The 11,765-nt window shown below is 39.5% G+C and overlaps 1 pseudogene; it reads right to left on the reverse strand.

The window, feature by feature from the left end:
• Nucleotides 1-2,713: 2,713 nt before the first annotated feature.
• LOC121052833 lies at nucleotides 2,714-8,080 on the reverse strand (annotated as a pseudogene).
• Nucleotides 8,081-11,765: the final 3,685 nt, after the last annotated feature.

Here is an 11,765-nt window from a genome sequence, read left to right on the forward strand (position 1 = left end):
TCGCCGGATTTATTTCAGTGCAGCAACATAGTGGGAAAGCTACACTATTTGTAATTATGCTTCTTCGTGATAGAGTTAACTTTCCGGTATGTCACCTCTATGTCAAAGCAAATAGAATAGCCGTTTGTGCACTCTTTGCTAATTAGTGCTTGTTAGAATACATAGATTTTGTGGAGAGTTTTGGTATTATTTCAAGATGTTCTCTTTATGCTTATTGTAATTTGGGGTTCAGGCTCTACGTCCCCCTCTTATATTCTGTAATTTCATTAATCAAGGCTTGAGGGTAGCTGCATCAGCCCCATTTCCAAAAAACAAAGACAGCAAAAAAAAAATCATTAAAGGCATTAAATTTTATCAATTAACCTCAACCAATTCCATATAAATTAAACTTTGACACCAAACTTCCTTTCATTCAAGCAGATGAAATGAACCTGAAAATTCAATAACTGAAAGAAAAAAAAACAGCCACAGACAAACACATTAATGTTTAAGTATATCTGAATTATGTGTCTGGCCCAAACTCTAGTTACTTGTCCAAGTTGTAATAGGGTTAGTCTTACAGATATTCTTGGAGATATCTTATTCAATGTATGATTCAGTTTCTTTGTAAGACTCATATTTTGTGGTTGTAATCTTCTATATAAAGAGGCCCTTATTATCAATGAAAAGACACAGCTTATTCTCTCCTAATTTCAATTCCCTAAAACACATTATCAGCAAGAATCTCTAACCCTGAAACCCTAAAATCATAACCTTCAAACCTTAGCTACCTCCGCCCACATATCGAAGCCCTAGATCCCAGGAGCCTAGAACTAGCAGGAAAAGCCCCCAACCGGCCATCGAAAATCCTGAACCTCTATGGTTAGCCTTCCACGCATAGCCTCGCCTGCGTCTACACGCGCCATTGCGCCCTTCTACCCTGCGGGTTAGCCTCGCTTGCCCTAACCGCTAGCCTTGCCCCGACAACACCTCAACGCTAGCCTCGCCCCCTCCCCGAGCGACCTTGTTAGCCTTGCTACCCTCCTCACAGTAGTTTGCCCTAGTGCCCCCGCTCATCCTCGCTTGCTGCCCCGCACCACTCTTAGCCTGGCTTAGCCCCACGCACGCCTGCTCAGCCCCCGTTCACATCTGCAGCCTCAGGGTACTTCCAGCCTCTGCCTATGCAGGCACTCATGCACAAGGTTAGCCTAGCCTACAGTAACTGCTTTTTCCAGCAACTTTTGCAAAGTTTCGATCACATGCCATTTTCCAGCAACTTTTCCGATGATTTTTTGAAGTAAATTTTTATAAAAGTTCCTGCTTTCAAGTACTTTTAATTCCTTTCTTTTCTCGAGGACTTTCAACCTCCCTTCTCCTACCCTCCACTTCTTCTTTTGTGTGCAGACCTAAGCTGAACTATGGGGGTTCATGCTATCTCCAAGCTTGGAGATTGTTGAGATCTCCAAACTTAGAGTTTGTTGAGAATATACGATCAACCACTTACATCATTGTTTCGATCTAATCCAATACCTCTTGGAATTTAATTTCTTAGGAGTGATTACGCTTAGAAATTTCTTTTATTTTTGTGGTAGCTTTTTTGGTTCTGAAACTAACCCTTTTTCTTGTTCCTTTAGGATGAGTAACCCGAAGAAACAGGACTTTTCTCTATTGGGAACAACTGGCTCTGGATATCACAAGTGGGCTTGTGATGCCCGTCAACATCTCAAGGCCTAAGGAATCCTATATACGATTCTTGAGCCTAGCCAGGACGTGTTAACTATTGAGTAATCTCAAGCTTTAGAAGCAAATAGAGCATCCTTGGAGACAAATAAAGTGAAAGCTATCATTCTAATGACTCATCATATGGATGATTCGCTCCGGTACAAGTATCTGAATGAAGAAGACCCCAGAAGGTTGTGGGTCTCACTCGAAGAACGCTTTGGCAACATCCGTGACTCCCTGCTTCCTGACTTAGAAGTTATATGGCATAATCTCCACTTCTGTGATTTCAAGACAGTTCTTGACTACAACTTGGAAGCAGTTCACATTAAATCCTTAATGGAATTCTATGTAAAAGATATCACAAATGCGATGTTGATTGAGAGGACTCTCTCTACTTTCCCTGTCTTTGCTTTGAGGGTTGCTAAAAACTATTTAATCGATGTTACTGCAGGACGAATCACAAAGTTCACTCTCTCGCACTCTTCTTATTAAATCTCACTTATAACCCAATAATTATTATCTTTTCCTCTTTTTTTTTCCTTTAATTCAATTCAAGTTATTGATAAGAACAATATTGCTATAAAAGAAAATTTTGCAGCAAACAGTAGTTCTATAATTATATATACATGCTGTAAAAGATACATGTCATCCACTGAGTATAAGTATTTTATTGGTAGAAGAACAATGAAGTGTTTTTGCTGCCATAACCCAAACCTAAAAGGCTAGAAGCTTTCACATCTCACCTATAAATCCAAAAGCACTATTCTTCACAATGGCTAGAACAAAACACAATAGTGTAAATGTTGAACTATGCAATTATACAAAGAAATCTTTGCTTTATTTATCTGCACATGTAAACGAAACATTTCGAACTACAATCCAATGAAATTAAAGCATGAGCAAATAAGTACAAAACTGAAAAATAAAATAGATTACAACTTCAGAAAGAGGCAATCTTTAATGAGAATTACAAGACCACTGATATAGTGAAGTTTAGGAAAGAAAAACATTCTCAGATAGCCAAAGCCAAACCATCGAGAGCAAGCAATTCACCTAGTGTTATCATAGGTAATGGCTTTGACAAATGCAGTCTCTGATGAGTTTCAAATTGTTGAGAAACTTGTTTCATTGTTGGACTAGATTGGGGACCGGAATTCAAGCATGCAAATGCTATCTTTATAACTGAGAGCACTTCCTTTGCAACTTGATGTGTTGGACGGGAAATGTGTTGGTCCAAAAAATCCACAATTGGCATTGTATGGACTAGCAAGGCAGTTGATGATGATGATGACCTCCTCGATGATAGAGATGAGAGAAGATCTCTAGGATGTCTTCCTATAACTATCTCCAATGCCACCACTCCAAAGCTATAAACATCACTCTTCTCATTTACTTCCATTGTACACCCCGGCTCTGCTCACAGTATGTATATAGACACACACACACACACACACACAAAAAGATCATTTAGTTGAGTCAGCAAGGTTCTCAAAGGAATCATTTGGCTAAAAATAAAAGCATAAATTTTGATGGATACTATGGGGAGCAGAGAAAAACATTTACCCGGTGCAACATATCCATAAGTACCTGCAAGGGCAATCCAATTAGCTGAGTTTGGATTTAAGAACTTAGCGGTGCCAAAGTCTGAAACACATGCCCCATATTCAGTATCCAGCTAAATATTCTTACTTGATATGTCCTGGTGCACAATTGGTGGTAAGCACTTATGGTGCATGTAACACAAGGCATGAGCTACACCTTTAACAATATTCACCCTTTTTACTCCACCCCAGTTCTTTAGCTTCCTCATCTTTGCTCAACACTGTGGCTAAACTACCCTTTTCATGATACTCGATGTCACCTATGTGAACATAAACCATAAAACTTCACAATATTTTGGTGTTGCATCTTAGTTAGTGCCCTGATTTCATTCAAGAATTCCTTTTGAAGATTCTTCTCATCAGCGCATAACAGATGGAGTTTCTTCACATCTACTGTGTTAACATTTGACAGAGTTGCTTTGTAGACAGTTCCATGTTCTCCCTTCCCTATGCAATACATAAAATCAAAATCTTTTGTTGCCATTACGATTTCCTCATACATCGTCTTCCCATCAAACTGCACTATTGAAAAAGAAATTTTGTCATCCCTGTTTTTTTTGTTAGATGTTGATGCTTCTTTTTCCTTTTTGCTACAAAAGAAAATATAAAGGCTAGAAGTGCAATTGCTCCAAGAACAAGGAAGATCATCAAAAGTATGAGTTTATGGTCCTTTTTTGGGCTTTAATTATTGTAGAGTCGCAAAAAACTTGAGTTGCCACACAAGCCCTTGTTGCCCTGCAATGCTTCTGGAGAAGCAGCTTGAAATGCTTTGATGTTGGGAAGGGGACCTTCCAAGTGAATATAGGATATTGTCAACATACATTAGCCCATGCATGTCTTCCATACTTGTTGGAAGGAAACTAGAAAGATTGTTGTGGGATATATTAAGTATCTCCAGACTCTGCATTTTGCTAATATTTGATGCTATATGACCTTCAAGTGCATTAAAACTCAAATCTAGTTGGAATAGTTGAAATAACGTCCCCAATTGAAATGGAATTGCTTGACTGAACTTGTTGTTGCTCAAATTCAAGTAATATAACTTGTGAAAGTCATCTACGAAGCTTGCAATTGAATCATTGAATTTGTTTGCTGAGAGATCAAGATATTCTAAATCAATCAATGATTTAAACTATGAAGGGACACGACCTGAAAGCTTGTTGTTATCCAACCTCAGCTTCACCATTGAAGTTAATCCCCTAAACTCCTTTGGAATTGTCCCGACTAAATCATTTGAAGAAAGATCCAGCTCATGAATTTGGGTTGCCTTTCCAATCATAGCTGGTATAGAACCAGTAAGTTTGTTCCCAGCTATTCCTATGGCTGTTTAATTTGGGCACAATACCTAATTTGGTGAGAATTCACCATTAAGTTGATTGTTACTTAAATCTTTAAATCTGAGACTATGATAAACACACCAGTCTTCGGATACGTTACCTGTCAACTGGTTCTCTTCAAGACGGACTCTAAGTAAGCCAGTACAGGTTTTCAAGCTTATGGGGATTGGACCACTCAGGTGATTACAGGAAGCTGAAAAGTATGTGAGTGATCTACCTTGGCATATGTTTTGGGGCAAATGACCAGAAAATTTGTTTCCACTTAATTGCAATTCTGTCAACTTTTGGATATTTGCTATCTTGTGAGGGATCGGGCCAGAAAGTTGGTTGTCAAGGAGATATAAGAATTTCAAGTTTTGCAAGTCACTTAATGTTGTCGGAATTGAACCACTAAGTTGATTCATGTTCAATTGTAGATCCACCAAAGATTTCAAGTTCCCTATCTCCATCGGAATATTGCCAGAAAGATTATTTGAATAGAGATAAAGAAGGGTAAGGTTGGTTAGATCACCCAATGTTTTCGAAATTGAACCATAGAGGTGATTGGTGCACAAGGATAGTTCCACCAAAGATTTCAGGCTTCCTAACTCTTGGAATGGTGCTGGAAACAAGGTTCTAAAAAACGCTAGGCGCTAGTCAGGCGAAAGGCCGGGGATTAACGCCTAGGGGCCTAGGCGGGGACTAGGCGGTTTATTTTTAATTATTTTATTTTTATTTTTATAACATATAATTATATAAAAGTTCATACTTTGACCTTCTATATGTTTTTGGTGCTTTAGACCAGTTGGATTATCTGTTTCGGTACAAATCCTCAAATGCTAAAAAAGGCATCTTAGTGTGCCTTTGCGTTTTCTCAAAACATGCTGCACTTGAAAGGAAATGCTTTTCAACTCCCTTAGACAATGGAAAACATCATTTCCAGAGAAGCTTCCTCGAAACATGCTGCTCATCAAATATGATAAGTTTTTAAGGGAGCATGAAGTCATGAACGCAATATGAAATTGTCCCACTGCACTCTAGCACTCCAATCTGAAGAGTATATACACTTTACACTCCAGCATAGTAATACTTATACTGTAGGGAAGAGTGAGTAGCTCTCCTCATCTCCTAATAGTGACACAAGTGCCAAACTACTTTCTAAGCCAGAAGTACCCAAGCATTATGATTTATGAGCCAAAATAAGTAGTAGTATAAAACTGCAAAAGCAGCAAAACAGAGCCAAACAGAGGCTAATTCAAAACTCAAAAGTCCAACACAGGTTACACATTAACTAAAACAACTTGCAATTCAATTTACCAAAACTGCAAAATAGAGCCTAAAACAACTGTCCAACAGGACCAATACAGAACTGCTTCTGCAAAAGCAGCAAAACTAACACAGAACTGCTTCTGAAAAAGTGCAAAACAGAGCCTAAAACAACTGCAAAAACAACCTCCAAGTCTGCAATTCAGTAACCAAATCCAAATATGCAATTCAAAGTCTAAATATATTTAATTCAATATTCATCAAGCAACATTCCAACCAAGCATTATTCGAACCAAGTCAACCAACAGCGTTCAGCAACTAACCAAGGCGGCCTCAAGATTCAACCATATTCAATATTCATTCAATCCAACATTCCAACCAAAAGCAATATTCAATATTCAACCAAGCATTGTTCGAACCAAAAGCAACTAATCAAGGCAGCAACTTACCCAGAAATTGAAGATTCAAGAATTGGGGCTTGAAGAATTGAGCTTCAAGAATCAATATTCAAGAATCAAGCTTCAAGATTCGAGCTTGAACTCTTGAAGCCTTGAACCCAAAAGGCCAGAAATCGAACCCAGAAATGGTGCTTGAAGAATCGCCAGGATTCGTCCTTGAAGAATCACCGAGCTAGAAGCCTTGAACCCATAAATCGAACCCAAAATCTAACCCAGAAAGCCCTGAAAAGAAATCAAACCCAGAAATTGTGAGATTGAAACCCTAGAAATTGAAATTCGACTGAAACACAAACACACAAATTCGATTTACCGGCGAGCTGGAGAGCTAGAGAGCTGGCCGGAGACTGAGAGTCTGAGGGATGAGGGAGTGGCGTTCGGAGTTCGGAGTTCGGCGTTCGGCAGCGAAGTTCGGATTTCGTCGAATCTGAGACATTTTAACAAATTAACAGATTTTAAGAAAAGAAAAAAAAAATTACAGAACGCGCCTAGGCAGCCGACTTTACTCCCAGCGCCCAGCTCTCTCGACTAGGGGAGAATCGGGACGGAAATGTTGCGCCTAGCGCCTAGGCGGCCGCCTAAGCCGATTTTTAGAACCTTGGCTGGAAAGATTATTTAAATGGGCATAGAGAATGGTAAGGTTGGTAAGATCATCCAACATTTTCGAAATTGAACCACTGAGTTGATTAGTGTTCAGCTCTAGATCCACCAAAGATTTCAAGTTCCCTAACTCTTTTGGAATGGTGCCAGAGAGATTATTTGAATAAAGATAAAAGAGTGGTAAGGTTGGTAAGATCACCCAGTGTTGTCGAAATTGAACCATTGAGTTGATTAGCGCTCAATTATAGATCCACCAAAGATTGTAGGTTCCCTAACTCTTTTAGAATGGTCTCAAAGAGATAATTTGAATGAAGAAAAAGAGTGGTAAGGATGGTTAGATCACCCAATGTTGCCGAAATTGAACCACTGGGCTGATTGATGCTTAATTGTAGATCCACCAAAGATTTCAGGTTCCCTAACTCTTTTGGAATGGTACCATTGAGATTATTTGAATGAAGATAAAGAGTGGTAAGGTCGGTCAGATCACCCAATGTTGTCGGAATTGAACCACTTAGTTGATTGTGGCTCAACTCGAGATCCACCAAATATTTCAAGCTCCCCATCTCAACAGGAATAACATCAAAAAGATTATTTCTATAGAGATTTAGCAAGTTGAGATTTCTTAGAAGACCAATTTATAGTGGAATTCTCCCGGAGAACTGGTTACTAGAGAGGTCAAGAATTTAGAGTTTGGAGAGGGAACTTATTTGAGGTGGGATGACATCAAAGAGGTTATTGAAGCTGAGGTCAGGATATTCGAGATTGGGAAGGATGAGAATGAAAATTCATGTAGCATACCTTCTATACCGGAATTGGCAATGGTTATGTTGGTGACACTTCCAGCAGCATTGCATGAAATACTAGTCCAAATGTATGGGCTTTCGTTTACTTTGGGATTGCTGGAAGAATTAGTGGCATTGGTATCAGTAATCTTGGGTTGGTAAATCCAATCCTTGCGCTGGTTATTATGGGAGGTTTGATTTAGAAAGTTGGCTTTCCATTTAAGAAGAGCCTCTGCTGCTTCAGTAGTTGAACTAGCAGAAGCAAAATGCGGAAAGTAGTTTTGTGATGAAAGTAGCTGAACATACAAGAAAAGGCAGCAAATTAGAGGGCGCGCTGTTTCAAAAGCTAAAGATCTCATGGCTTTTGTTTAATTTGTTTGGGTATACAGACTACAAAGTATGTTATAGCTATTAATCCTAATAGGCTTTATTTATAAATAGGCTTTTTACACATATCTTCTTTCTGTTGAAGGATGTCGACATCATGTGTGCCTTTTCAAATTAGGGTTTAGTCTTAGAGTTGTAATAGGAGAAGGTTCTAGATTTCCTAATTATGTTCGAATTCTCTAACCTTTTGTGTACTCTGTAAATCCCTATATATAGGGCTCCTATTATCAATAATACTACGACAATTCTCCCATCAATTCTCTCTGCAAATCATATTTTCCTTAAACATGTTATTAGCACAAGCCCTAACCCTAGCCCTAAAAACCAAAACTCTAAAACTCTCCTCACCAAAAATCTGCCGCAAGTTCCTAGCCCTAGCTAGCTATACCTTGCGCTGCCCCTGCAGCCCCTGCGCACCCGTGTACTGGCCTGCCGCCGCTGCTGTATTCGCTACTTGTTGCTGCTGCAGTTTCCTACTACTGCTGCTATTTTATTGCTGCTGCTGTTTTGACGCTGTTGCTGTTTTGCTGCTGCTGCTGTTTTATTGCTGCTGCTGTTTTGTTGCTGCTGCTGTTTTTCCGTTGTTGTTGCTGCTGCTGTTGTTGTTTTGCTGCTGCTGCCGCCCTATTGTTGCTGCTGCCCTACTTGATTGTTGCTGCTGCAACACGCTTGCTCCAACACGCGCGTGTTCTCAAGCCCCGAATCATCAAGTAAGTTTTTGTGATTAAAGTTCCTGCTTTCTTGTCTTTTAAATTCCTTTATTTGCTACAAATTTGAAATAAACTAACATGGGTTCAAGTATTTGATAAGTAAAATTGTGGGGATTCACGCTAAATGAACTAAGAGTTTTCATAATATTTGAACTAAGAGCGTTTGTAATCAATGAACTAAGAGTGTTCATAATATTCGGACTAAGAGCGTCCGCAAGCATTAAATTTTGACCATATTAAACATCATTATTTCGGCCTAATCCAAATTTCTTGGAAATCGATTTCTTGGTAGCATTAAAGCTTAGAAATCTTAATATTAGTTTTTGTGGAAGCATTGACTCCGAAACTAATCCGTTCTTGTTTCTCCTTTTTGGATATCAAACTTGAACGAGCTTGATTTTACTCCATTGGATTCTACGGGCATGGGATATTTATTGCCTATAATCCAAGATCCCTGTTCTAAAGGAACCGCTCAAGACTCACAAACTGAGATAGATAATTCCAGGGCACTCACCCTGAAGAAGCGCCACATGGAGATGGCACTCCAGTTTGAGTACATGAATGAGGATAGTGCTAGAAACCATTGGGTAGCGCTTTGTGAATGTTTTAACCACATTCACAATTTTCCGAACTTAGAAGCATGATGGAATTATCTCTGCTTCTCTAACTTTGACAAAGTTATGGAATATTGTTCAGAAGCTCTCTGCATCAGACATTGATGCATGCCTGTAAAAAACTATCACAGAAGAACAATTGATTGAGAAAACCCTCAATACCTTCCCCGTCTATGCTACAAGGTCCCCTGATTTATTCCGGACTCATGTAAGCGCAAGACAGATCACAAATCTCCATCAGCTAATAGGAGCTATGGCATGTGTTGAAAGGCACAGCCACGAACTTTGTGAATGGAAAATATGGTAGCCCTCAAGATGGCTATGAGCACCGTTCAATGGCTAGAAGAAGTCGCCATGGACGAAATGATCAACATGCTCATGAAGGTAATCGCCAAAGTTGGCAAATACATGACCAAAGGAGTCATGACGTTGAGGGTTGGGGGTTGGACACCATGGCGCCACGTATGGCCATGGCAACACTACTCCAACGCCAATGGTCCTAGGGACCATTTATGTTGCGTCAATACGCCTCAATCAAGAGAGCATCCTCTACATTATGTTTTATGGAGTACTTGATCAATGGTGATCAAGACATCGAGTTCAAAAAGACTTTAAACCTGGTGATGAAGACAAAATGCTGCAGATTTTTATTTCAAATAGTCTTTTATTTCCAAGAATTATGTAATGGCAGTAATGAGATTTTGTATTAACTCTTTCTCTCTAGGCTCACCTAATTAAGTATGATGTCTAGGAAAGTAATTGAGATTAGTGGTACTTAAGAGAGCCTCGCTCCACTGACATCTCTTCCTACTTTCCTGGTCATATTTGATTAGTGACTACAATATGTCTAAGTTTGATTTCATTGGATTAGACTTTGGTTAAAGAAACTTTGATGTAATCATTGTCTATTCATAAAGTGTCGATTCTTTTACTTAATGTCCTGGACATACCTTAATTCGAACTTTATTATTTGAAAGATATAAGAGTCAATGGTTTTCATGTGGAAACACATTGTGAGAATGGACAAGAGTTCCTTTGCATCACCTCTAATGACTACGGACATAAACAAGTATTAGAGAAACTTATGTATCGCTCTAGTGGGTTGTATGCAACCACTATTCGAGTCATTGAATCCAACCATGTTATGGGATTCTGACACGTATAGGTTTTGGCACGACCGTTTGGGACACCCAGGTCATGATATGCTGATCTGTGATACTAAAGACTTCACACGGACATCTCTTCTTCAGAACGAAGAGAAGTAAGAATCAAAAGTCGATTCAAAGAGATCATTGCACCGCCGCCGCGCCTTGAGGTGCCGCGGCCATGCACCACCAGCAGGCCAACGCCGGCGCCGTGATCCCCCTGCGGCAAAATCATGGCTTTGACGCCATGTATGGAGACTTGGCTCCTTTCTCTACTTCTCAAAGTAAATTGTGACATTGTGGCTCAACCAAAACCTTCATAGGTTGATTATAAGGCCAATCTTTTGTTCTGTAAAGCCTGTTTTTTTAAGGATCACGACCATCCTATGAAAAGGACACTAAAGAAATAATTTCATTCTTACAAATAAGCCAAGGGGATTCTGTGGATCGATTCAACCAACTTGCGGACTGCTTAGATGTTTTATGGTGTTGGTTGATATGCGGACACGCTGGTCACGTGTCGCACTATCGTCCACTCGTAATGCGGCTTAAGATGAACTCCTAGTCCAAATCATATGGCTATGGCCTCACTACCCGGATCATCCCGTTCAGTCCATTCGACTTGAAAATGCTAGAGAGTTTACATCAAAAATTTTCGATGAATATTGCATATCATTGGGTATTGATATCAAGTATCATATTCCTATGTACACACCCAATTGGTCTCGTGGAAAAGCCACCATTAAAAGACTATAATGGTAGCCCGGACTTTGGTAATGCGCACCAATATTTCCGCTTGGGTTATCCAATATCGCATGCAGCTATGCTAATTTGTCTACGACTCATAGCAGCCACTCAACTTTTATTTGCGCTACAGCTAGTGACTGGTTTCGAGTCTAATATCTCATACTTATGCATATTTGAGTGTGCGGTTCATGTGCCAATTGCGCCGCCACAGCGCATCAACATAAGTCATTGCAACGAATGCATATATATAATATATATATATAATGGCATCAAATAGATTTTGAACATGGAGTAAATAGTGATGGGTTTGATGATAAGCAAAACGATGTCAAGCAACTGGTTTTTGACGAGAAATTGAGCATTTTCCAGTCAAGTTCATACCAAATGCATGGTTTGGAAGCTAACGTTGAAGCAGATGTCAGCAATATCAAGCCAATGATT

Source organism: Rosa chinensis, chromosome 4, assembly GCF_002994745.2.
Source record: "Rosa chinensis cultivar Old Blush chromosome 4, RchiOBHm-V2, whole genome shotgun sequence".
NCBI classification, from domain to species: Eukaryota; Viridiplantae; Streptophyta; class Magnoliopsida; order Rosales; family Rosaceae; genus Rosa; species Rosa chinensis.